Source organism: Dermacentor variabilis, unplaced genomic scaffold (genome assembly GCF_050947875.1).
Source record: "Dermacentor variabilis isolate Ectoservices unplaced genomic scaffold, ASM5094787v1 scaffold_13, whole genome shotgun sequence".
Lineage (NCBI taxonomy): Eukaryota > Metazoa > Arthropoda > Arachnida > Ixodida > Ixodidae > Dermacentor > Dermacentor variabilis.
This window is the reverse complement of record NW_027460291.1, coordinates 29,511,218-29,537,233: the sequence shown is the minus strand read 5'-3', so window position 1 is coordinate 29,537,233 and position 26,016 is coordinate 29,511,218. Positions and strand designations below refer to the sequence as shown.

Here is a 26,016-nt window from a genome sequence, read left to right as displayed (position 1 = left end):
TGCGAAAAGTCTGGAACTGCGTAGGGACTGCTGTCTCGCATACGATTTTCTCGAACAACTTTGAAAGCTCCCCCTACCAGTCTTAGAGCTGCCAGAATCCCATTCGTTTTTCACGGATCGAAAGTCGCGGGCTGTCAGCAGCTTTTTGCTCGCAGAAACTCAAGCAGCTTGCAGACGATGGCTGTCTTAAAAAAGATGTGCGCGCCGTTTGACGACATGCTGTGAAAGATACCATGAACTTCAGCGTATTTTGAGCATTGCCGACGGCAAATACTGCGCACTCAGCTGTCGCTTGTTAGATCGGCGCTTTGTGTACCATCATGTAACTTTTTCACAAGTGGTCTAATTGCTGCAGCTTTAGTCGTCGTGTTTTAAGCATGAAAATATTTTAGCTCCTGTTGTCGGCGACATTGAAGTGACCTAGAGCCAAAAGCCAGAGCCCTTATCCGGCCACTCAAACAAGAACATCCGGGCAAGTTGCGAGAACAAAACGAGATCATCCGGGCAACTGGTCAAAACTTAAAGTACGGTCCCTGGCCCCCAACCCTTTGTACAGGACCGCATTACATACGCTAGTTACTGCCCAAATACGTTACGAAAAATATTTCGTCTGAGTTCTTCCTGATGTTTGTTCAGAATATCACTTAAGCTGTAACTTCTCGTACGCTGAAATTTTGTTTGTCATTTCCAATAGCAACGTGCAAGAAGCAGATACAGTGCGCCATACACTTGAAGGTTATCTTACGGCGCTGAGACAGGGTTTCCTGTGCTCTTTTAAACACCAGTGGTCCGTGAGTTCCCGGGTGTGGGTTTTGCGTCGCTTCGAGAGATGGCACCACGCTGCGTGGCGCCTCCTTCAGGTGCTTTTCTTCCAGCTAGGGAGTGCGCTCTGTCTCCCCGGCGTCTTTCGCTGCCTGTTGTGCCGTTTTCAGCAGGTTTTCTTCTAGTTAGGCAGCGTCCGTATGGACCAGTGCACAGTATGGCATGGTGCAGTGTGGTGTGGTAGGGTGTGCCGTTGACCCGCCGTGGTTGCTTAGTGGCTGTGGAGTTCGGCTGCTAAGCACGAGGTCGCGGGATCGACTCCCGGCCACGGCGGCCGCATTTCGATGGGGGCGAAATGCGAAAACACTCGTGTACTTCGATTTAGGTGCACGTTAAAGAACGCCAGGTGGTTCAAATTTCCGGAGTCCCCCAGCTACGGCGTGCTTCATAATCAGGAAGTGGTTTTGGCATGTAAAACCCCATAATTTAATTTTTTTTAAGGATGTGCCGTTGAGAATATGCACTACACACATTTTAAGATTGCGGCTAGTATCATTTAAAATCAATCTGCTTGGTTGGTTGCCATTTCATGCTTTCATCTACTGCCGATTTGGTGCTGTTGCCTAATTAGTGGCAACATAGTGCATATGGCATTGCGCTACTGTACTCGAGCTCACGGGTTCAAACGAGGTCGGTGAATTCGACGGAAACGAAATGTAAAAAAAAAACAGTCGTGTACTTCTATTTAGATGCACGTTTCATAACCCCAGGTGGTAAGAACTGAACCGTCTAGGGCCCCTCACCAGGCCACGTAGTAAATTTCAGTTATATGCTGGAAGTTGTTACGTGCCCTCTAGGGAGCGTTCTGCCGGAAGAATTTTTCAAATTGTTTCGTTGATAGCAGAGATAGAAATGTTTCAGTGCCGCGAATGATGTTCCGCCCGAGAGAAAGCCTGGTGACAAAGCACAGCAAAAGAATAACGCCGGGAAGACGGGTGGTCCCGGAGGCGGCTAGCCGAGGGCTGGTCGTGAAAGGTAAGCGCCATGCTCCAGGCCTATCTCATACTTTAGTTCAGCATGGCTCCTAATCCGTCGCTCACTATTGCCACACTAAACATGAGAGGGTTGGCGGCCAAGCGTAGGCAAAGCTAAGTCCTACGGTTGGCCACTGACCAAGACGTTCTAGCTGTCCAGGAGACAAAGGTTGACGGAGAGGAGGAGACCGGAAGCATGGTGCGGCGTTTCATGACTAGATATTATGCAGTCGTGAGCCGTGCGGTAGGGACGTCCGCCGGTTGTGTGCTGTTTGTTAAGAATTTGCCTGGCCTTGTTGTTAAAAATGTATTTTCATGTCAAACCGGAAGGATCGTTTTTTGTGATTTTGTTTTTCGTGAATTGGAATTCAGAGTCATGTGCGTATATGCACCGAATGCTGTGGAAGAACGCGCCTCATTTTCTGCGAACTTTTTTCAGTATGTTAGCACTGATAAGTGCATGGTTTTGTTGGGGGATTTCAATTGTGTTTTGAGGGCTCGGGATACAGTCAATAATGCTGGTATTCGCGATAAAAGCAGCAGTGTGTGGACTAAGCTAATTAGTGACAATTAACTGGACGATGTCTGTGAGTGCCTGGAGGGGGAGGGGGAAGTCATGTACACACGATTTCAAGGTAGTAGTCATGCGCGGTTATACCGCATATACGTATCACAAGACATAATTACAAAATGCCATAGTTATTCGGTGGCACCAGTATCGTTTTCAATAATAATAATAATAATATTTGGGGTTTTACGTGCCAAAACCACTTTCTGATTATGAGGCACGCCGTAGTGGAGGACTCCGGAAATTTTGACCACCTGGGGTTCTTTAACGTGCACCTAAATCTAAGCACACGGGTGTTTTCGCATTTCGCCCCCATCTATCGTTTTCAGATCACTGCATGGTGAAATGTCATATAGGCACGGAGAGAAAGAAACAAGATTTTAATTGGGACCTATGGAAAATGAACGCCTTACTACTAAAAGACGAGCCATTTGTAGAGGCAGTACGCGAGGCCGTCAGGAAAGTAAGTGAAGAAAACAGTGAAACAATAGCAGGGAAATGGGAATACTTCAAACAAAACGTAAAAATGAAAGCTTTAGAAAGATCGAGCTGCTTACGTTTTGAGAAGGAAATGAAAGAAAGGGGCTTACGAAAGACATTCAAGCAGCTGATAGCGCTTGAGTGCGAAGAGCCTGGGGCGTATAATCAAGATGTAGGAGCCAATAAAGAAAAAATCGAGCAGCTTGACAAGGAACGGTATCAAGGTGCGATTGTGCGAGCAAAAGCAAATGCATTAGTAGCTGGTGAAACGCCCACTAAACGGGCGCTGGGACTCGAAAAAGCGAAAGGACGACGGAATCATATCGACAGGATCTTATCGAACGGCTCAGTTGCCGACGATAGTAAGAGCATAGGCCGAGCGTTTCTAGAGTATTACCAGTCGCTCTTTGCGTTTCAAGAAGTGAATATAGACGAGTTCAGAAAGGCCTTTGTATCCCGCATGCCGCGATTGAGTGACGATACGAAAGAATGATTGGAATGGAAAATAATAAATAAATAAGTTGAATAATAAGTTGAAAAATCGATTGATGATTTGAACCAAGGCAAATCACCTGGACCTGACGGGATGGGCGCGTGTCTATAAAAGCGTTCAAGAAAGAACTGTCGCCGTTGCTAACAGAGCTGTTTAATGATGCGTATGATAACAAAACTTTGCCGCCTTCTTTTGGAAAAGCTCTTACCATACTCATCCCTCAGAGTGACCAAGTGGAGAAACTTAGACTAGTAACATCTTTAACCAATGTTGATTATAAGATTTTTATGAAAGTTTTGGCTGCCAAACTTCAAAGCGTCATAAATGACATAGTCGCAGATCACCAAACGTGTGGTGTCAAAGGAGGGTCCATTTTTTCGACTATTCACACGATGCGGTGCGTGCTGAAGTGCTGTGACGTCACCTCGGGTAGAGTCGCGGTGCTCCAGCTGGACCTCGAGAAAGCGTTTGATTGTGTCTCTCATGATATTTTGTTTCCCATTTTGGATTACGTTTATATTGGTTCCATCATCACCGAGGGAGTGACGTTGGCGTACCAGAACTGCACAACACGCTTAATTGTGAATAAATCATTGGGGGCTCCCATTAACGTCATGCGTTCTGCGTGTCAGGGTTGCCCTCTAATTCCTCTTTTGTTTGACATTTACATAGAGACTATGTGTTTGGCAATAACTGAGAATGAGCAAATACGCGGGTATAGCTTGGCAGCGACACAAATCAAGCTCTTGGCATATGCAGATGACATCGCGGTGTGTTGTAGAAGCAAAGAAAGTGTGACGGAAACAATAAGGGTAGTGAAAAATTTTTGTGATGTGACGGGCAATAGAGTGAACTGGGGAAAGTCCCTCGGTTTGTGGCACGGAGAGTGGTCTTCGGCCCCGGACAATTTTGCAAATGTGAGCTGTATGAAAACCCCGACCAAGTATCTAGGTGTCCCCATGGACAGTTACAAAAATAGCGACGAATACTGGACGAACCAAGCAAAAGAAACAAGAGAAAAAGCAGACAGGTGGAAAGGCATCAACCTGTCGATTTGCGCGAAAGCAGCTGTGTGTAACATGTTTTTTTATTACGAAGTTGTGGTACGTCATGCAAACGTTGTACTGTTCAAGGGTAAACGTGCAAAGGTTGCACAGAGTGTTCGCGGTTTTTATCTGGTGCTCTACCTGGGAAAGGTTTAGCCGAACCAATCTGTTCCGGCACGTGAAGAAAGGGGGGCTGGGCTTGGCGCATCTTTTTGTACGCCAGCATGTCAACAGATTTTTTTTTACGGGATGTGCGTGATCCGTTTCTGCGCACTGTATGCCAGCTCAGGTTGAGAGGCGCTTTACCGGCACTTATTAGTAGAGATAGTATGCCTGGAACGCTTCGTGGCTATCTTAAAGAAGTTGCAGATAGTGTGCGCTTTCTTTCTGTTCGTTTTTCTTTTGAGTATTTATGTGACGTTAAAAAGAAAACATTGTATAAAGATGTTTGCGACATTGTATTTCCAGTGCCATTGTACAGCAGTTGTGCTGCATTGCCATTGTGCTGCAGTTTATAACTGTGGGACCTCTTTCTGTATAACTTCTACTGCATATATGTACTACTAATGAATGAAGCAATAAAACTTGAAACTTGAAACAGAGCGCTGTACAGTGGGAAATCAGGACTGTATGTCCTTAAGCGAGTGAAAAATATGGAGGTGCCTACTGGGGTAAAGACATTCTTTTTTAAGTTACACACAGGAACACTCTCAGTGAAGACATTCATGGAAGGACATGGCTTCCTTGTACCCCGGGGCTCGCACTGCTTGATTTGCAAGCAACCTGAAACAATAGCCATGTCTTTTTGCATTGCTGGGCCGGGGTGTTCATCTGGGATGTCCTACAAAGAACAATGAAGAAGGAGTTACCGTTAAATCAGCGTGGGATAAGGTACTTAGCGGTAAGAAATGACGACGGGGTTCCCTTCGACCTAATAATGCTCAAAGGCCTTCATAGTTTATGGCGTGCAAGGATGTCTCGGTACTACTGCGACCCGGGCGCTAGGCCTGCGCATACTTATTTCAAAGAAAGCATGTCTAGTTTTATTGAAATAAAGAAAATACAAAAATGTGTACCCGAATGGCTGTCGAGGATAGAACCTCTGACAGCATTGAAAGAATGTTAATTCGACAACGCCAGTCTTTATAGGACTGATGGCATGTATATCCTTTCAAAATGTTTTGTATTCGTTAATTGTGTATCGTAATTTTCTTATGTATACATAATACAGAAGAACAATGTACAAGCTCTCTACAATGTCGAAGACCAGCAATAAATAAAAAAAGGCAGTCGCTTCCGTCGATAGCTCAGTTGGTAGAGCGGTGGACTGTAGGAGTGATGCATGGGAAACAGGTATCCATAGGTCGCTGGTTCGAATCCGGCTGGACGGGCTTTTTATTTGCAGCCATTCCTCGCGCTTTATCATATGCATTGTTTATACCTTCCCCTTCTTTTTTTTGCGGCTTTCTTAAACACACCTTTGTTTACGCAACTTCTTGCTTGATCTCCTTCATGAACGCCAATAGTAAATACTCAAGAAATGAGATCGAAAAGTAGCGGCAGTGTCTTCCGTCGATAGCGAATTTCCACTTCCGGCCACCGCAGTGAACGGTCGCGGAATGACTTGCTCTCCAGAAGCGATTACAGCGGCCCTTGGCCGCGGTTCCGGGTCAACGGAAAAGCCTTCTCCGGACTACCAGATGGTTCTACCACAACTTCCTCTAGGTGCTACTGTTTCGAACACTGTTTTTATCCACGGCGAAGTTAAAGCACGGCCTTACCGTATTGAGCACTTCAGAGACGCGCTTTCAAGACTGATGCTGCTGCCGGAAGCGCTGGCCCTCGGGGCTTATCAGATGAATCATGTGTGGGCCGTAACTTTTTCGAACGAGGCGGCAAAAAAGAAGACACTTGACGCTGAAGCATTTTTTGTTAAAGAACATCGATGCGTGGTAATTGACCCGTGCAATGAGGGTGTCAAGCTCAAGCTCTTCTGGCTGCTGCACGGTGTTCCTGATGAAGACGTACGAACAGCGTTGGCACCGTTCGGGAGAGTAACCGAAGTGACGAGGGAGAAGTGGAAAGTACAAGGCTGCAACGACAAAGGAACCACGACACGGTCTGTGGTCCTGAAACTCAAGCCCGGAATGACAGCGGACGACCTACCACATCAGCTTCGGGTCGCGGAAGACCTGGCTCTCGTCATTGTCCGGGGCAGAGCGCCCCTCTGCCTCCGGTGCCGTGGCACGGAACACATTAGACGAGAATGCCGGATTCCACGCTGTGGGCTGTGTCGTCGCTTTGGCCACGACGAGACCCAGTGCGTGAGAACATACGCCAACGTTGCTGGTCCAGGCAGGCGCGAAGACACATCGGAGCCCCTTATGGATCAAAAGGATGCCGAGGAGGCTGCTAACGAAGCACCTGAAGGGGCGGATGCTCAGTCTACATCTCTGGAAATGAAGACCGAAAAGGTAAACTCAGAGGAGACTGATAAGGGCAACGTGCCGGATTCTGCGCCTCCATCCGCCAAGGTTCAAGTCGAGGAAAGTGGTGTTGAGGCGACGAGCGCGTCTTCAACTATCCAAGCAACCCCAACCACCGCGGTTGACGAGACAGTCAGCATCTCTGAGAGCATGGACATGACTTCTGACGCTAATCGTGCCGGAAAGCGGTTGCGCGACGATGTTGAGGGCCACAACCGAGACACCGACGGCGCGGGTACCGAAAGACCGGCGCAGAAAACCAAGACAGGCCGACGGTCTACGTTGAAGGTCAAACCCAACGGGCCGCCAGACAGACGGCTGCCACACGGGCCACCTCCGCCTTAGCGGAGGTAGTGTCCCGGAAAGAACTCCCAAAACCCGATATTTGATCTGGAATGGGCCTGCGACTACGTGGGTTGGCAGTCGTCGGCTCGAAAGGGAGGGCCATATTCAACGAGCATCACTGCATACCAGAGTCCGTATGTTTCCTAAGAAAAATTGTGTAGGGGCGTACCCTAAATATAACTAAAACAATGGCAGACACCATTAACCTCACCAGTCCGCTTCGTTTGGCGACATTAAGCGTCAGAGGGTTGTCGCAGAGGCGAAGACAGTGTCAGATAAGTCGCATGTTACTAGAAAAAGACATTGATTTTATTTCTCTCCAAGAAACAAAAATTGAATCAGAAGAAAAAACGACTCGATTGGTTGAAATTTTCAGAAATAAGTACAATGTATGCGTTTTTCACGCAAGTGGTACTTCTGGGGGCTGCGTTTTGATATTAGAAATAGCATTCGGATAACAGAGCAACAAGTTACTTCATGTGAGGGGGGGGGGGGCGTTTACTTATTTGTGATTTTTCTTTTTCTGCATTGCTGTGGCGGGCGGTTTGTGTATACGCCCCTAATAATGCTCGAGAACATGAACAATTTTTTGTTTATCTGAGGTCTTTCTTGCATTGTGAAAGACACGTCTAATGTTTGGCGACATCAATGTTTGTGGCGGCCGATAGATCGATCGAAAAAGCAACTAGTGCCGCACTTCTGCATGAAATTTTGTGTGATGTTGATCTGGAGGATGTTGGGACTGTTCTTGGTTCTTAGTCATGTGTAATATACGCATTTTCAAGGAGACAGCCACTCAAGGTTAGACTGCATCTATGTTCCTGTTCACTTAGTTCTGCTACTTTCTGAATATGGTGTAGAATGTATAAGTTCCAGTGATCATTATTTGGTAATGGTTACGATAGGTATGAAAAAGAAAGAACAGAAATTTAATTGGCACCTATGGAAACTTGACAACCTTTTGCAAGATGAAGTATTTCTTAAAATAATCAAAGAGAAATTAGACGCTGTTCTCCTTGAGGATGCAAAAAATGTTGTAGAAGCTTGGGAGATGTTCAAAACCGAAGCGAAAACAATTGCTTTAGAGAGAGCATGCGTGTTGCGACAGAAACAAAAGCAAGAAGAAAAGCAACTGCAATGCACGTTAGCATACCTGTTGAACATGGAAAGCGGCGCGGCTGGTATATTTGCATATGATATCAAAGAACCTTAAGCGAAACTTGAAGTGATTGATGAAGAGAGATATCGTGGCGTGGTTTCAAGAGCACGCGCTGAACGTGTATGGCTGGGTGAAACGCCCACCAAGCGAGCTTTAATGAAGAGAACAGGTACGCTATGACCAAGGAAGTAAAAGAAATCGTTTATCAAGGGCAGCTTCCAAATGAAGAGGAAATGATAGAACGCGCTTTCGTTGACTACTATAGCACGCTGCTAAGCAAGAGGACAAGAGATATCTCTGCGCTTAAAAGTGAATATTCACCTCTGATGCCGAAAATTGATGGCGAACTTAAGGATGCCCTTGAGAGGCCGATTTCTATAACATAAATTGAAAAGGCTATGATGGTCTTAGTGCAAGGAAATCGCCTGGACCGGACGGACTTGGGGCAGCGATATATAAAATTTTCAAGCTTGAAATGGCTGAGGTTCTGCACCGCGTCATAACCAAGTGTTACGAACAAAAAATGGACGCCGACCCGCCGTGGTTGCTCAGTGGCTATGGTGTTGGGCTGCTGAGCACGAGGTCGCGGGATCGAATCCCGGCCACGGCGGCCTCATTTCGATGGGGGCGAAAAGCGAAAACACCCGTGTGCTTAGATTTAGGTGCACGTTAAAGAACCCCAGGTGGCCAATATTTCCGGAGTCCTCCACTACGGTGTGCCTCATAATCAGAAAGTGGGTTTTGCACATAAAACCCCACATATTATTATTAAAAATGGACGCCTCCTTCTTTCCGACAGACACATGTAGTACTGATACCGAAATCAACAGACCACATCAAACTTCAATCCATAGAGGCCTACCGGCCAATAAGCTTACCAAATATTGATTATAAAGTATTTATGAAGGTGCTCGCCCATCGGCTTCAGAGTGTAGTGAAATCCCTAGTAGGTACACATCAGACATGCGGTATAAAAGGCAGGACTATATTCACAAATATACATATAGCGCGAAGCATACTTGAATGTTGCGATGCGATGGGAGATCATGTAGCTATGCTACAACTATATTTGGCCAAAGCTTTTTACAGGGTGTCACAAAAAATCCTGTTTATGCTTCTTGATTATGTTAATGTCGGATGAGTCATTTTCGACGGGGTGAAAATGATGTATGATGGTTGTACCACAAACTTAATTATTAACAACAAACTGAGCAGGCGGATTGGAGTAATGTCTAGCATAAAGCAAGGCTGCCCGACCTCGGCGTTGCTCTTTGCACTTTATTTAGAACCTTTCTGTTTAAAGTTACTACATAGCCATAATATTCGCGGGTACACATTCCTTGGTAGAGAAATAAAAGCTTTAGCTTATGCCGACGACATAGCAGTGTTCTGTCGCGATAAAAAGACCATTGCAGAAGCTATGAGATAAGCCCAAGCTTTTTGCAATGCTTCCGGTAGTGCCATAAATTGGTCAACATGTTTAGGGTTTTGGCGCGGGAATTGGCCACATGCACCAGAAGTCTTTTGCAAAATGCAGTGGAGTGTATTACCCGGCACGTATTTTGGGGTTCCGCTCAGTTCCTACCGTGAGCCAATCGAATATTGGACGAGCGAGAGAGACAGAATGAAAGAGCAAACTAACAAATGGGGAGGCCACAACTTTACGATGTTTGCTAGGGCCAAAGTATGTAATATCTTTTTAGTAGCTAAAGTGTTCTACGTCCTGCAGCTGCTACGCATGAGCCGATCATCAATTAAAAAAATACAGAGTGTTTGCAGAGTTTATTTCGGGTTCGTTGTAGGAAAGCACGAGCAGAAGTAATTTGTTTCACACATTGCGCAATCTTGGTTTAACGCATTTGTTTCTTTAGCAACTTGTGTCGAGATTTCTTTTCTTCCGCGACCAAAGCGATGGGTTTCTGCGGACGGTAATCCAAGTGAGATTGCACGACGCTTTGCCCGATTTTGTTGTATCGTCGCACGCAATCAAAGCGATGGTACTAAAGGGCTATCTGCGTGAAGTTTCCATGGCGATACGTCTACTAAACGCTCGTTTTTCCAAAGACTACTTGGTTACAGTGTCACGAAAACAATTGTATAAGGATTTTGTCGAAGTGTTTGTACCTACACCAGTGTATCGTTCTATGTATTACTTAGGGCCTGAACGAGATGTTTTCAAACGAGTCAATAATATGCCTGTACGAGCTAACGCAAAATCATTCTTTTTCAAACTGCATACCGGCACACTGCCTGTTAAGCCATGGCTAAGAAGGAAGCGCTTGTTTGTCCCATGGTCAGACAACTGTCTTATGTGTAAGAAGGAAGAAACTGTCCTACGTATTTTTCTTGACTGCCACGATGGCCGCTTTCTTTGGGACATCCTGCAAAGAACATTAAAAAAGGAGCTTCCTATCACTGCGTTCGGAATAAGGTTTTTGCCATGTGCTGAACCTGACGGTGTGCCGGTAGACATGTTGATGTTATTGTGTATGGCGAACTCGCATGGCTGTAAGCAATGCCGATGTTCATGCGAGGTCAGCAATGTATTATTTTATTGAGAGTGTTAATTATACAAGCGAAGTGTTGAAACTGCTAAGTGATCCAGCAAATTGGCTTTCAGTGTGGGACAGTTTGGCTTCGATGAAGCCATTTTAACATGACACGTCAGTCTTACTAAAGACTAGACGTTTTAACACTTTTTATTTGACAATATTTGTATGTACTTGCCATGGCGGTAATAAAAGAAAGCTTCCGTCGATAGCTCAGTTGGTAGAGCGATGGACTGTAGGAGTAATGCAAGGGAAACAGGTATCCATAGGTCGCTGGTTCGAATCCGGCTCGACGGACTTTTATATTTGCAGCAATTCTTCGCGCTCTATCACATGCATTGTTTATACCTTCCCCTTCTTTTTTTTTGCGGCTTTCTTAAACACACCTTTGTTTACGCAACTTCTTGCTTGATCTGCTTCATGAGCGCCAATAGTGAATACTCAAGAAATAAGATCGGAAAGTAGCGGCAGTCGCTTCCGTCGATAGCTCAGTCATTCTGCATCCGGCAGCCGAGTTGTTCGGATCGTAGGGTCATGGCCTCTTCTGGGGCAGCGACAGTGGCGACTGTTGGTCGCGGACACAGGATTACGAAAGATGATAAGGAATATCCGTTCATTTTGCCTTAACTGCCGAAAGGACGAGTTGTGATTAACACCGTGTTTTTGCACGGTGATGTTCGCGCCAGACCTTAGAAGGTCGAAGATTTCAGGGACGCCCTAATGCCGACAGGCCTGCTGCCTGACGTGGTATGCATAGGGGCGTACCAGATAAACCACGTCTGGGCGGTCACCCTAAATGATGCGACAGCGACGAAAAGACTAGTTTCCCTTAAGGACCTGCAAATGAAGGGACGACGGTGCGTCATCGTCGACCCGCAGGACCAGCAGGTGAAGCTTAGGCTTCGCTGGCTGCTGTACGGCATGGCCGACGAGGATATCCGGTCAGCGTTCGCGGCTTTCGGCAAGGTAGATGAGGTGAGCCGGGATCGGTGGCGAGTCGAAGGCATGGGAAACAAGACGTCGACCACCAGGACGGTGCTCCTCAAGCTAAAGAGCGGTGTCGAAGTTGAGGACCTTCCTCATCAGGTTCGCGTCGGCGGAGAGTTGGCCTTGGTGGTCGTGCCCGGTCCACCCATGCAGTGCCTGCGCTGCCAAGGCACGGGGCACGTCCGCCGAGAGTGTAAAGTCCCGCCCTGTTCCAGGTGGAGACGTTTCGGCCACGTTGACGCTGAGTGCGTCAAATCCTACGCCGCCGAGACAGTACCCGCAGCGACTGAGGTTGCTGATGAGCAACATCAAAGGAGCCGGAGACTTGGTTTTAACAGCGACACTCAAAGGGTCATCTACTGCCGGCGCTGAAGGTACGGTGGCTGCCGCTGCCGAGAAGGAAAAGCCGGTACAGGTCGTGCCTGCAGCGAGCCTTGCTACGGGGGGCGTTAACGAAGACGCACCCACAACGACACGACGGCAATGCTGCAGGACAAGGACGTCAAAGACGGCGAGCGGTCTGTGACTCTCGGTGCCCCAATCAAACGTCCCCATGACGAGACCAAGGACAGGGACGGTGGTGCCACCAGCACCAGCGAGGGGCCGCCGACGAAGGCGCCTCAAGGAAGGCGGATGGGCTACAAGCCCAAGCCTAATGTGCCACCTGAAAAGAAGCCTGGGGGAAAAGGGGCCTCGCCTAACGACACAAACAAGCCGGGAGGTCCCGGAGGCGGCTAGCCGAGGACTAGTCGTGAACGGTAAGCACCATGCTCTGGGCCTGCTTTTCCCGCTAGTTGAAAATGACTGAAACACAGTCCCTTATTATTGCCACCTTGAACGTGCGAGGGTTGGCGGCTAGTCGTAGGCAAAGTCAGGTGCTACGGTTGGTCACTCACCGCAACATAGACGTACTAACCGTCCAAGAGACTAAGGTTGACGGAGAGGAGCAGACCGGGAGCATGGTGCGACGATTCACGCACAGATATTTTGCGGTGGTTAGTCATGCGGTAGGCACATCCGGGACGTGCATTCTATTCGTCAAGAAACTGCCTGTACTGCAGATTCAAAGTGTATTTCCTGCGAATCTGGAAGGATTCTTTTTTGCGATGTTTTGATATGTAATGTTGAATTCCGCGTCATATGCGTCTACGCTCCGAATTCAGTGGAGGAGCGTGTCTTGTTTTTTTCTAACCTTTCTAATCATGTCCGTTGTGATAAGCGCGTTATTCTGTTAGGCGACCTTAATTGTGTGTTGAATGCCACAGACCGAGTGAATAATGGCGGTGTGCGGTGCAAACGCTGCAGCGTATCATCAAGACTAATAGGTGTAAATGAACTTCATGATGTATTCGAGTGTCTGGAAGGGGGACGTGAAGTGACTTTTACTCGTTTTCAAGGCAGTAGTCATGCACGACTGGATCGAATGTACATGTCGTTGGACACGATTCCAATATGCCACAGTTATTGTGTAGTGCCCGTGTCGTTTTCTGACCACTGCCTCGTAAAATGTCACATAGGTGTTGTGAAACATGCTTTTGATTGGGATCTCTGGAAAATGAATGCCTTGTTACTAAGTGATCAGTGCTTTGTAAAAGCAATAAGGGATGCGGTTAACGAAGTATTCAATGATGAAACGGAAACAATAACGGAGAAGTGGGGATGTTTTAAACAAAAGGTTAAAATAAAGCCATAGAAAGATCGAGTTGCATAAAATTCGAGAGGGGAATGAAAGAAAAGGGCTTAAGAAGACTGCTTCAGCAGCTGATAACACTTGAGTGTAGAGAGCCTGGTACGTACAAAGACGACGTGCGAAACATCAAGGAAAAACTTGAACAGTTCGACAAACAGCGGTATCAAGGCGCCATCCTGCCTGCGCGAGCAGATGCATTAGCGGCAGGGGAGACGCTCACTAAAAGGGCGCTGGGTCTTGAGAAGGCCCACGGACGGCGAAACCACATCGATAAAATTCTCATGAAAGGGACTGTCGTTGAAGACAATGATAGCATTGGGCGCGCCTTTTTTGAGTACTACCAGTCGCTGTTTGCATATCAGGAAGCGAATGTACAGGGTTTTAAAGCGCATTTTCTTAATCACATGCCGCGAATAAGTGATGATTTCAAGGAAGGATTAGAAGCCAAAATAACTGAGGGGGAAGTCGAAAAGGCAATCGACGATTTGAACCAGGGAAAGTCGCCTGGACCTGATGGCCTCTGCGCTGGGTGGTATAAGGCGTTTAAGAGAGAATTGGCTCCATTGTTGGCAGAGGTAATAAACGACGCGTATCAGCAGAAATGTTTGCCCCTTCCTTTGGAAAAGGGCACACCATACTAATAGCTAAGAGCGATCAAATGGATGAACTAAAATTAGTGTCATTCTACAGGCCAGTATCACTAACAAATGTAGATTACAAGATATTTATGAACATTTTAGCTACCAGACTCCAAGGCGTCATCAAAGAAATAGTCGGAGACGATCGAACTTGTGGCATTACAGGGCGAACTATCTTTACAAACATCCATAAGATGCGATGTGTGCTCGAGTGCTGTGACGTCCCCGAAGGCGGCGTTGCAGTTCTTCAGTTCGATCTCGAGAAAGCTTTCAATTGTGTCGCTCATGTTATTTTGTTTACCATCTTGGATCACGTTAATGTCGGTTCTATCATCACTGAGGGCGTAGCCTTGGCGTACAAGAATTCCACAACCAGATTAATTGTTAATAATTCACTGGGGGCCCCCATTAACATTATGCGTTCAGTGCGTAAAGGCTGTCCCCTCAGCCCACTTCTGTTTGATATCTATATAGAGGCCATGTGTGTGGCAATCAATCAAAATGACAAAATACGTGGTTTTAGATTAGCAGCGACAGAAGTGAAGCTACTGTCGCATGCAGACGACATTGCAGCGTATTGCATAGATAAAACAAGCGTAACCGAAGCAATATCTGCAGTAAATCATTTCTGCGAAACTACTGGTAGCAGAGTGAATTGGGGCAAATCCCTCGGGCTGTGGCACGGGGACTGGCTTTCCGCACCGGACAATTTCGCGAGGGTGAGCTGGGTGAAAACTCCGACGAGGTATCTCGGTGTTCCTTTAGACAGTTACAAAAGCAGTGATGAATATTGCAGGAACCAAACAAGTGAAATGAAAGAAAAAGTAGACAGATGGAAAGGTACTAACCTGTCTGTTTTTGCAAGAGCGACAGTTTGTAACATCTTTTTAATCGCCAAGTTATACTACGTTATGCAAGCGTTGTATTGTGCTAGAGTAAATGTGCAAAGAGTGCACAGAGTGTTTGTGGTGTTCATCTGGGGTTCCACATGGGAAAGGCGCAGCCGAACAAATTTGTTCGAAAGAGTAAAAGACGGGGGTGTGGAATTGGCCCATCTTTTGTTCGACAACTGGTCAACCGATTTTGGTTTTCCGCGATGTGCGCGATCCTTTTCTGCGCACCGTATGTCAGCTCAGATTGAGCGACGCATTGCCGGCCCGTGTTGTTAGTACGGCAAGCATGGGCGGAAGACTTCATGGCTATCTTAAGGAAGTGGTCGACAGTGTAAGAATTCTTTCTGTTCGATTTTCAATGGATTACCTTTGTGAAGTGAAAATGAAAAGATTGTGTAAAGATGTGTGTGATATTGTCTTCCCAGTGCCACTGTACAGAGCCACATACAGTGGAGGGCCAGGACAGGACGTTCTTAAACGGGTGAAACGCATGCAGGTGCCACCAGGGGTTAAATCGTTCTTTTTTAAGCTCCACACTGGAACACTTTCCGTGAGGACATCTTTGGAAGAGCGAGGCTGTCTCGTACCGTGGGGCTCTCACTGCTTGATCTGCAAGAAGCCCGAAACCACAGATCACGTTTTCTTCCACTGCTGGGCGGCTGTCTTCTTCTGGGACGTCTTGAAGCGAACCCTGAAGAAAGAATTACCTGTAAACCCCCCAAGGATCCGGTATCTGCCATTTGAGGATGAAGTGGGAGTTCCATGTGACTTTACTATGTTGAATGCACTCCACTGTATATGGCGGGCTCGCATGGCAGGGTACCATTGCGAAGCCGACGCCCGCCCGGTTCATATATATTTTAGAGAATGTATGTTGCGGTTCGTTGATGTACAGAAAATGCAAGAATATGCGCCGGATTGGCTGTCGAGGCTAGAAGCTCTGACAGCCATGAAGGAATTTTAATTCGACAACGGCGGTCCCATACGGACAGTCGGCATTGTTGTAATTTTTTTCTTTTTTTCTTTTCCCCCGCAAGCTTGTATTCGTGACATGAGTGTAGTATTTGTATATTCGGTGTTATGTCGAAGACCAGCATTAAATATAAAAAAATAGCTCAGTTGGTAGAGCAGTGGACTGTGGGAGTGATTCAAGGGAAACAGGCATCCGTACGTCGCTGGTTCGAATCCGGCTCGACGGACTTTTTTTTTGCAGCCATTCCTCGCGCTTTATCACATGCATTCTTTATACCTTCCCCTTCTTCTTTTGCGGCTTTCTTAAACGCACCTTTGTTTACGCAACTTCTTGCTTGATCTGCTTCATGAGCGCCAATAGTAAATACTCAAGAAATGAGATCGGAAAGTAGCGGCAGTCGCTTCCGTCGATAGTTCAATTGGTAGAGCGGTGGACTGTAGGAGTGATGCAAAGCAAGCAGGTATCCATAGGTCGCTGGTTCGTATCCGGCTCGATGGACTGTCTTATTTGCAGCCATCGCCCTTTATCACATGCATTGTTTATAGCTACCCCTTCTTTTTTTTTGCGGCTTTCTTAAACACACCTTTTTTTACGCAACTTCTTGCTTGATCTCCTTCATGAGCGCCAATAGTAAATACTCAAGAAATGAGATCGCAAAGTAGCGGCAGTCGCTTCCGTCGATAGCTCAGCTGGTAGAGCGGTGTACTGTAAGAGTGATGCAAGGGAAACAGGTATCCATAGGTCGCTCGTTCGAATCCGGCTCGACGGACTTTTTTATTTGCAGCCATTCCTCGCGCTTTATCAGATGCATTGTTTATACCTTCCCCTTCTTTTTTTTTGCGGCTTTCTTAAACACACCTTTGTTTCCGCAACTTCTTGCTTGGTCTCCTACATGAGCGCCAATAGTAAATACTCAAGAAATGAGATCGGAAACTAGAGGCAGTCGCTTCCGTCCATAGCTCAGTTGCATTCTGCTTGCGTCTCCCGAGCTGAAAGGATCGTAGGATCATGGGCTCCAATGGAGCGGCATATGCGGCTGTTAGCCGTGGCAACAGGCTATCGACGGAGGCAGATAAGGATTTCCAAATTATTTTGCCTCGGCTACCTACAGGACGCATCGTGTTCCGCCATCCTCCGAGAGCCTAATCTTATTGGGTTTGGCGGAAGGACATATGACTACATATGTACTTTCTTATCCAACCGTACCGCAGTCATACACATAGGCACAGAGCAATCCATTTCGTACGCTTTAGGTAGGTACGGCACGCCCCAAGGCTCAGTGCTGTCCCCTTTTCCTTTTGATCTTTCTATGATGCCGATGGCGCAAGCATTCACGTCTATTCCCGATCTCAAGTTTTCACTCTACGCCGATGACATCGCTCTTTGGACGACTGGCGGCTCAGATGGAGAGATTCAAGACATTCTACAGGCCGCAGCAGACGCCGTCGTGGCTCATGCCGGGGCTATGAAGCTCATATGCTCCCCTCAAAAATCCGAGCTACTTCTCTGCCATCCCACCGGGGGGCCGGAAAACACATGTGTAGTATACAGGTCAGCCTAAACCACATCCCCGTTACTAGAGTGGACAGGCTCCGGGTGCACGGTTTGCACATTCAAAGCAACCAGCTCAACACCTATACCCTACATACACTCAACACCACAGTCGATCACACCCTTCGCCTTCTAGGGCCAGTCTCCAATAAACATGGCGGACTGAAGGAGGCTCGACTTCTCCGCTTGATTCCGGCCTCCGTTATCAATAAGATTCCATTCGCAACACCATATCTACATTTCCTTAAATCAGAATCAGATAAGATCGACACTCTTTTAAGCAAAATATATAAATTCGCTCTGGGGGTCCCCATACGTACCTACACTGAAAAGCTAATGCTTACTAGAACTTTCAACACACTTACTGAACTCACAGAAGCGCACGTCACATCCCAATATAGCAGACTTTCTAACACCGCAACAGGTCGCCACATTCTACAAACCCTTTCTATCACTCCGGCACCCATCATCAAGACTAAATACACTATTCCATATCACATACACGAGAACCTCTGCAACCCCCCAGTTCCTAAAAACATGCACCCTGTGCACCACAAACAGCCCAGGAGGCAGCGAGCAAAGGCTCTCCAAAAACAATTCTCCACCTCAAAAGACGTGCTCTGTGTTGATGCCACCGAATATGGGAACGGAAATCATTACGCAATATCAGTCATTAACTCTCACGGCCAGGTCTCTGCGGCCGCCTCCATTCCTGGCTCTTCCTCGGAGGAGGCGGAGGAAGCGGCCATAGCCCTGGCCCTCACAATCCCAAATTCATCATTTATCGTTAGCGACTCCAAAGCAGCCATACATAACTTCGGAGCGGGTTGGGTCTTTAAGCCAGCCCTTTCTCTCCTCTTGGCCCATCCTTTCCATCAAACTCTGTCATTAATCTGGACACCCGCGCATGCGGGCCTTCCCGGAAACGAGGCAGCTCATGCCAGTGCCCGAGGATTTACAGTCCGGGCTCAGGCATCAGATCTGTCGGACCTCGCCACGGAGGAGGCACCGTTTACAGCGCGGGATCGAGTTATTACCTACCACGACATCTGCACACACTACCGATTAGACCGTTTAATCTTTCCGCCACTCATGGCCAAATCCCCGCGTAGGTGTGAAATTCTGTGGCGACAGCTGCAGACTCGCACCTTTCCCTCCCCTTACCTCCTTCACCGCATTCATCCGTCCATTTACCTTTCTCCATCTAGTAAATTCTGTGTCTCTTCGAAAGCAGACTTAAACCACATCATGTGGGGGTGCCCTAAGCACCCTCTTCCCCTTTCCTCAAGCAATTAATATCTAGTCAGGAGCAGTGGGAGGCTGGCTTGCGCAGCTTGAGGCCCGACTTTCAGGAGGTCATCCTGGAGTGGGCTGAGAGGATAGAGGAGGCCTACTTCAAGTATTTCCTCCCTCCCCCCCCCTCTGTTCCGTTGCCCTCTTCCCTTTAAAGAGGGATAAAGTTTTTCATCATCATCATCATATTGTTAAACATAGTTTTTTTGCACGGCGACGCTCATGTTCACCCGTTCCGTGTAGAAGATTTTCCGGACGCGCTTCAAACTGTTGGTATCTATTCTGGCGTCGTCGCCCTTGGAGCGTACGAAATCAACCACGTATGGGCGGTAACGATGGAGACAGCCGAGACTGCTCAAAAGCTGGCGGTACTAAAGGAACTGCAGGTGAAGGGGCGTCGCTGTCTGGTCATCAGCCCCAAGGAACAACAGGTGAAGCTTCCTATACACTGGCTTCTGCATGGGGTGAATGACGAAGACGTGAAGACCGCGCTGGCCTCCTTTGGCAAAGTGACGGAAGTGACCCGGGAGCGCTGGCGAGTGGATGGCGTTTCCGACAAGGGCTCGACGACCCGAGCAGTGCTGCTACAGCTGAAGGCTGGAATGAAAGTTGACGACCTGCCCCACCAGATCCGCGTCGCCGGCGAGCTTGCGCTGGTGGTAGCTCCAGGTCGCCCCATGCAGCGCCTGCGCTGCCGGGGCTCTGGCCACGTTCGACGAGAATGCAAGGTTCCCCGTTGTTCCCGGTGCAGGCTTTTTGGATACAATGACGCGGACTGTGTACGCTCTTACGCAGTAGCCGCGGGCTCGGCGCAGAGCGAGCCGTCGACATCAGAACATATGATGGACGTGACCGAGGCGGAGGAAGCAGCCAAGGGTGCTGGAAACAGCAACGTGGAGGCAGAAACTAGCGGGACGACCACGTCGACTGAAGGACGACGGAATAATGTTCCTTCCCCCAAGGAGCCAGCAGCTACACTCGAGTGCGTGAGGACGGCCCCGCAAGAAAAGGTGAGCCGCCAGCCGGCTACGGATACTACCCAGGCAGAGGGAGACGACAACGCGACCCCTGCTAGCGCCCGCGTCGAAGGCGTCTCGGCACCGGTAAAGAGGTCCTCGCCGGCCGGACAGGCCGGCGGCAACTCCGAGGCACCGCCTGCTAAGACGCTTCCAGGAAGGAGCTCCACGCTCAAGCCTAAACCAAACTGGAGGCCGACCGCAGGCCCACCGCGAAGCCCACCAAAGACGCACTCGTGCGACGGCCACCGGATGGCCACGCTCATGAAGAAGGTCAAGCAACAAGTTGCGTAAACAAAGGTGTGTTTAAGAAAGCCGCAAGGAAAAGAAGGCGAAGGTATAAACAATGCCTGTGACAAAGCGCGAGGAATGGCTGCAAAAAAAGCCCGCCGAGTCGCATACGAACCAGCGACCGATGGATAGCTTTTTCCTTTGCACCACTCCTACAGTCCACCGCTCTACCAACTGAGCTATCGACGGATTTTTTTTATTTATTGCCTGTTAGCGATACAATACGAGAAAACATGGAATCGCTCAATTCACAATTTTGAATTCAAAGGAAAACCACATTCACAATGAAAAGAAGGCGATAATAACACCGGCTGTATTATATAATATTCAGTTTGGTTAAAAGTATTTTGTTGTCGTGAGGTGGTCAAAGATCCATAGCCATTCTGGGGGCTCCCATATATATCTATATGCGTCACGTACATATACAATATTTTCAACAAAATACTCTTTTGCTGGTCGCGCAACTTGGTCTGCATTTCTGACTACCATTCGCGTCCTCCAGAGGCTGTGCATGCACAACATTATTATGTCATACGGCACCATCTCTGTTTGCTCAAAAGGCAAAAACGTTATACCGAAAGGCGTTAATGGGAAATCTTTTTTGAGAGTTCTCTGTAGGCTCTCCCATAAGAACATGGAATCCCAGCAATTCAAGAAAATGTGCTCTATTGTCTCTGGAATTTTATAAATGATGCAGTTGACGCTCCCAGGCACAAAGGTACTTTTTTCTTCGAGCCAAGGTTTGACAGGGAGTGTGCCGCAATGTGACATAAAGAAGAAAGTTTTGGTAGAAGCCTTCACAGAGAAACCTTTTACGCGTTTCAGCACATTCGCTCTTGCTCTAATTGATATGCTGAACGATAAATTGGCGTAGGGCACATGACATAAATAATGTCCTAGTAAAGCTCCTTCCTGGAAACATCTGAAAGATTATCTACAGAAAATGCGCTCTGAGAAAGCGGACACTATCCACAACTTCACGCATATATCCTTTCACAGCTACATTACGAAGCGTGTGTGACGTAACAATTAAATCAGGCACTGTATCAGACAATCGCACTTGCATAACAGTGCGCAAGAACGCGTCCCTTTGGTCGCGGAAAAACACAAATCTCGGCACGACCTGTTTCAAGAACAAATGAGATAAATCTACACCTCCATTCCCCACCGCATGAAACAAGTTCACAAGACTCATCCTTTCCCAACCAGATGCCCACAATAAAGCAAATATTCTGTGCAATTTCTGCACACAGATCCTTGACATACACAACACTTGTAACATCGAAAGCACTTTCTCTACCAAAAACAAGTTACACACCGTCGCACGGGTGAAAATAGACATCGTCCGCCCCACTTTGATGTCTGTGCTTTCATTTTTTTTTCAATTGGCGCTGCCCACTGGCTCGTTGCATCTTTATAATATTGAAGCGGAACACCAAGGTAGCTGGATGGCCCAGTTGTGAACTTTATGCTTTCATAGTATTCTGGCTTATCTTCCCATGCTCCGTGCCAGAAACTTAAACACTTCTGCCAATTTATGGCACAGCCAGTGAAACTACAAGATTCTTTTGCATCTTTTACGGCTTCTTTAATGCCACAAAAATGGTAATGTCATCTGCGTAAGACAAGATTTTAATTTCATGTGTGATGAAACGGGAACCTCCTATATTCTGGTTGTTTTGTACTTTAAGACAAAAAGGTTTCAAGAACATTCCAAATAATAATGCTCAAATCGGATCTCCATGTTTCACACCAGTTACGACTGATATTTGATCAGTTAATGTCTTTTAATTATTATATTGGTAGTACAATCAGTGTAAGCCATTTTTACCCCATCTAGGACCACCTTGCCAACGTTAGTATATTCCAGTAATCTAAAGACCGCCTCGTGTGCTACGCTATCAAAGGCTTTCTCAAGGTCCAGCTGTACCATCGCCACGTACCCACATACCATATCACAGCACTCCAGTACACTTCGAGCTGTATGAACATTTGTAAAATTGTCTTCCCCTTTATGCCACATGTTTGGTATTTACCAACTACCAATGTTATTACACTTTGCAGTCTTTTAGCTAACACTTTCATGAATATCCAGTAATCAATATTTGCAAGATTTATCGGTCGATGTGCTTCCACTGAAAGTAATTTCGAGAGGTCATCTGTTTTAGGCATTAGTACAATATGGCTTCTTTTAAAAGGTGTAGGTACCCGCCGTGGTTGCTCAGTGGCTATGGTGTTGGGCTGCCGAGCACGAGGTCGCGGGATCGCATCCCGGCCACGGCTGCCGCATTTCGATGGGGGCGAAATGCAAAAACACCCGTGTACTTATATTTAGGTGCACGTTAAAGAACCCCAGGCGGTCAAAATTTCCGGAGTCCTCCACTACGGCGTACCTCATAATCAGAAAGTGGTTTTGGCACGTAAAGCCGTATAATTTAATTTTACAAGATAGAGGCATTCCATGGCTGTCATACGCTTCATTAATAACATAGTAGAGTATTTCAGCCAATTCCTGTTTAAAAGCTTTGTAGAATGACGCGCCAAGGCCATCAGGCCCAGGCGACTTTCAAACAGTTAGCTCCTTTATTGCTGTTTCGATTTCATTAATACTAATGGGAGCTTCCAATGTCTTTTTCGCATCATCGTTCAGCCTCGGCATTAGTGGCATGAATTCTGTAAAGAAGCCTTCGTGTACTGGTGTCTTACACCCCAGCAAACCCATGTATCTTTCAACAAATGCGTTCTGGATCACGTTTTGATCAGTAGTGACTTCATCACGATAACGAATTCTTTTGATTTCGTTCTTTGCGCCGCAGCATCTTTCGTCTCCAAGTCCACGCTTGGTTGGGGTTTCCCCCAGCCAGAGCCGTTCAGCCCGCGCTCTTATCACGGCCCCTCTATATTTTTCAGCTGCCATAGCTTCCATCTTGCTTTTAACTTCTTTAATCTCTTTTGAGAACAGTCCAGGTATTGTGGTTTTAGCATTTAAAAGATCGTCCAGAGTATTTTGCAGTTCTCTTTCTTCTTGTTTAGATTTGTGCCGCAGTGCGCATGCTCAGTCAATTGTGGTAATTTTAACATCGATTTTAAATTGTTCCCGTAACGCACCAAAACCGCCAGACTTATCAGAGTTAACAGCTTCAATTTTTTCAGTCACTGCCCGCATAAAAGTTTCATCATGTAGCAACCTTTCATTAAGCTTCCGAATATTCCAATTAAACTGTGAAATTTTTCGTTTTGTGCCTATTTCAAGCATTACCAGGCTATGGTCACTGAAGCTTACATGTTTTACCATGTATTTGCAGCATAATGGCATAAGGCTTGCTGAAATGTATGCGCGATATAACCTGGCATGACTCGCACCTTGGAAATGCGTATACTGCACACAATTACCACGGAGTACATCCCCAACATCAAACATATATTTTTCTTGTATAATTGTGTTCAATAGACCAGCGCTCACATCTCGAATAGGTACATTTTTTACTGTGTCCTCAGGCAAGCATACACAATTAAAATCACCATGAAGCACAACTTTCCTTTCACCAAACAAATACGGTTCAACATACTCAAAGAAACCCTTGCGCTCCCTCTCTCTATTCAGTGCGTAGATGAACAAAAGGCGCCACTCAGCTTCATTAAAGAAAAAATCAGAGGACTAGCCGACCATTTTCACTGGTGAGGACTGCTTCCTCTAATATCCCGATACTATTGCGCAAAAAAGGGCCCACACTTCGGATTTGCCAGCAGCAAGGCACACACAAACGTTATATTTTGCTTTAAAGGTTTCGACCATCCGGTCTGTTGCTTCGTGACTCTCGATTTTTGTCTCCTGAATAGCCAAAATATCTATGCTTTTCGAGCATTAGGCGACTAACTTGCACTTGCCGTCGTCTTGCTGTCAATCCCCGTACATTCAACGTTGCAATACGAAGTGCTGAAAGATTTGGGTCCATTGTCTCAAATTTTTTTTACAATACCTAATACGCTACGCAAAGACAGGAGAGGGAGACTTACATCACTGGTCAGTGTGCACAGCACGCGGATTCGTCCACACTGGTAGTTAGCCCGGCTTCTACCTTGAAGACAATCGACTCAACCAAAGTCTCTACATGATTGTCCCCGTATATACAGTTGAACAAGAAGACAAAAAAATACCCCCGCTAGCGCGGAAGCAATCGCGACCCTTGAAACCGGTCTGGTGGGACCGTTGGCTTTGGCTTGAAGCTGCTCCTACGAGTGGTCGTTGACTTCGGCTGCGGCGGTCCGTCCCACAGCGCTCGTTCGGTCGGAGCAATCCTCGTCGCTAGCCACCATCTCATGAGGTCTCTTGGTAACAGCTGCTGGAGGTTGATTTTCTTTTTCACTTTTCGGGTGTGCCTTGCTCTCCGAGCCGTTCTGCGAAGTTGATTCGCCACCTCCAAGATTTGTTTCCATCTCGGGAGTGCTTTCGGGTGTGCTTGAGTGGGCCGGCTGTTGTTTTTCGTTCTCCGTTCTTAATTCTTTGTCCTTTACAGAACACGCTACAGGCGGGTTCTCTTGCCTGCTCGCCTGATGCCCACTTCCCACAGAAGCTTCTTCGGCGTCGGCCTGGTCCATAAGGTGCTCTTGCAAAATGCCGCTTACACCTGTTAAGGTTACATTGGCATAGCTGCGTACACACTGGCTCTCCTCGTGGCCATAGCGGCGGCAGGCACAGCAGCGCGGTATCCGGCACTCGAGCTGTATGTGACCGGTGCCGTGGCACCGAAGCCAGAGCGGCGCTCTACCAGATAAGAATACAAGTGCGTTGTCTTCGCCTATGCGCAACTGCTGCGGCAGGTCTTCGACCGTCAAATCGGTCTTCAGGCGCAAGGACACCAAACGTGTGTGGGAGCCCTTCTCGTAACAGCCTGAGACACGCCACTTCTCTTCGGAAATTTCAGTAACTTTGCCAAAAGGTGTGAAAGCTGCTCGAACTTCGTCGTCGGGCGTGGTGTGCAGGAGCCAGTGAAGCTTCATTCGCACATCCTGTTTGCACGGGTCAATAAATACGCACCGGTGCTCCTTGACGCTGAACGCCTCGAGTGAAAGTATCTTTCTTTGCGTCTTCATCCTTGAAGGTTATCGCCCACACATGATTCATTTGATAGGCCCCAAGGGCCAGCACTTCCGGCATAAGCTGTACTCAGGCAAACGCATCGCGAAAAAGTTCTACGCGATACGGTCTTGCTCTTAAGCCTCCGTGCAAAAACACTGTCTTAGAAACCGTCATACCTGATGGCAGATGAGGCAAAACAAGCTGATATTCCTGCGTAGTCGTATCCGTCAACCTGATTCCACGGCCCTGCTGGGCCGCTTCAATCGCCCCAATGGAGCAAGACATTCTGCGACCGTACCGTACGGTAACCGGAAGTGGAGTCCCTGAGCTATCGACGGAAGGGACAGCCGATACTTTCCGATCTCATTTCTTGAGTATTTATATTGCCGCTCATGAAGGAGATCAAGCAAGTTGCGTAAAGAATGGGGTATTTAAGAAAGCCGCAACAAGAGAAGGGGAAGGTATCAGTGGCGTAGCCAGAAATTTTGTTCGAGGGGGGGCTCATGTTGCAGCTCGGCCTCCTCCTTAAGACGGAGCTTTAGCTCGGGTGCTGCTATTTAAATACATGTAGAAGGGTAATTCGTTTTTACTCGCAACAACTGCACCAAATTTGACGATGTATGTTTAATTTAAAAGAAAAACTTAAATTCTAGTGACTGTTGGTCTTGAATTTTTCATTTAG

At 47.3% G+C, this 26,016-nt stretch overlaps 4 non-coding genes across 4 annotated transcripts; all 4 read left to right on the top strand.

Moving 5' to 3' along the window:
- Window positions 1-5,679: 5,679 nt before the first annotated feature.
- Window positions 5,680-5,774, top strand: TRNAY-GUA (transfer RNA tyrosine (anticodon GUA)). Its single transcript has 2 exons — window positions 5,680-5,716; window positions 5,739-5,774. It is a non-coding gene; the product is annotated as a tRNA-Tyr (tRNA).
- A 5,350-nt stretch (window positions 5,775-11,124) lies between these two features.
- Window positions 11,125-11,219, top strand: TRNAY-GUA (transfer RNA tyrosine (anticodon GUA)). The gene is made up of 2 exons: window positions 11,125-11,161; window positions 11,184-11,219. It is a non-coding gene; the product is annotated as a tRNA-Tyr (tRNA).
- A 5,287-nt stretch (window positions 11,220-16,506) lies between these two features.
- On the top strand, window positions 16,507-16,601 carry TRNAY-GUA (transfer RNA tyrosine (anticodon GUA)). The gene is made up of 2 exons: window positions 16,507-16,543; window positions 16,566-16,601. It is a non-coding gene; the product is annotated as a tRNA-Tyr (tRNA).
- A 176-nt stretch (window positions 16,602-16,777) lies between these two features.
- TRNAY-GUA (transfer RNA tyrosine (anticodon GUA)) lies at window positions 16,778-16,872 on the top strand. The gene is made up of 2 exons: window positions 16,778-16,814; window positions 16,837-16,872. It is a non-coding gene; the product is annotated as a tRNA-Tyr (tRNA).
- The last annotated feature ends 9,144 nt before the right edge of the window (window positions 16,873-26,016 follow it).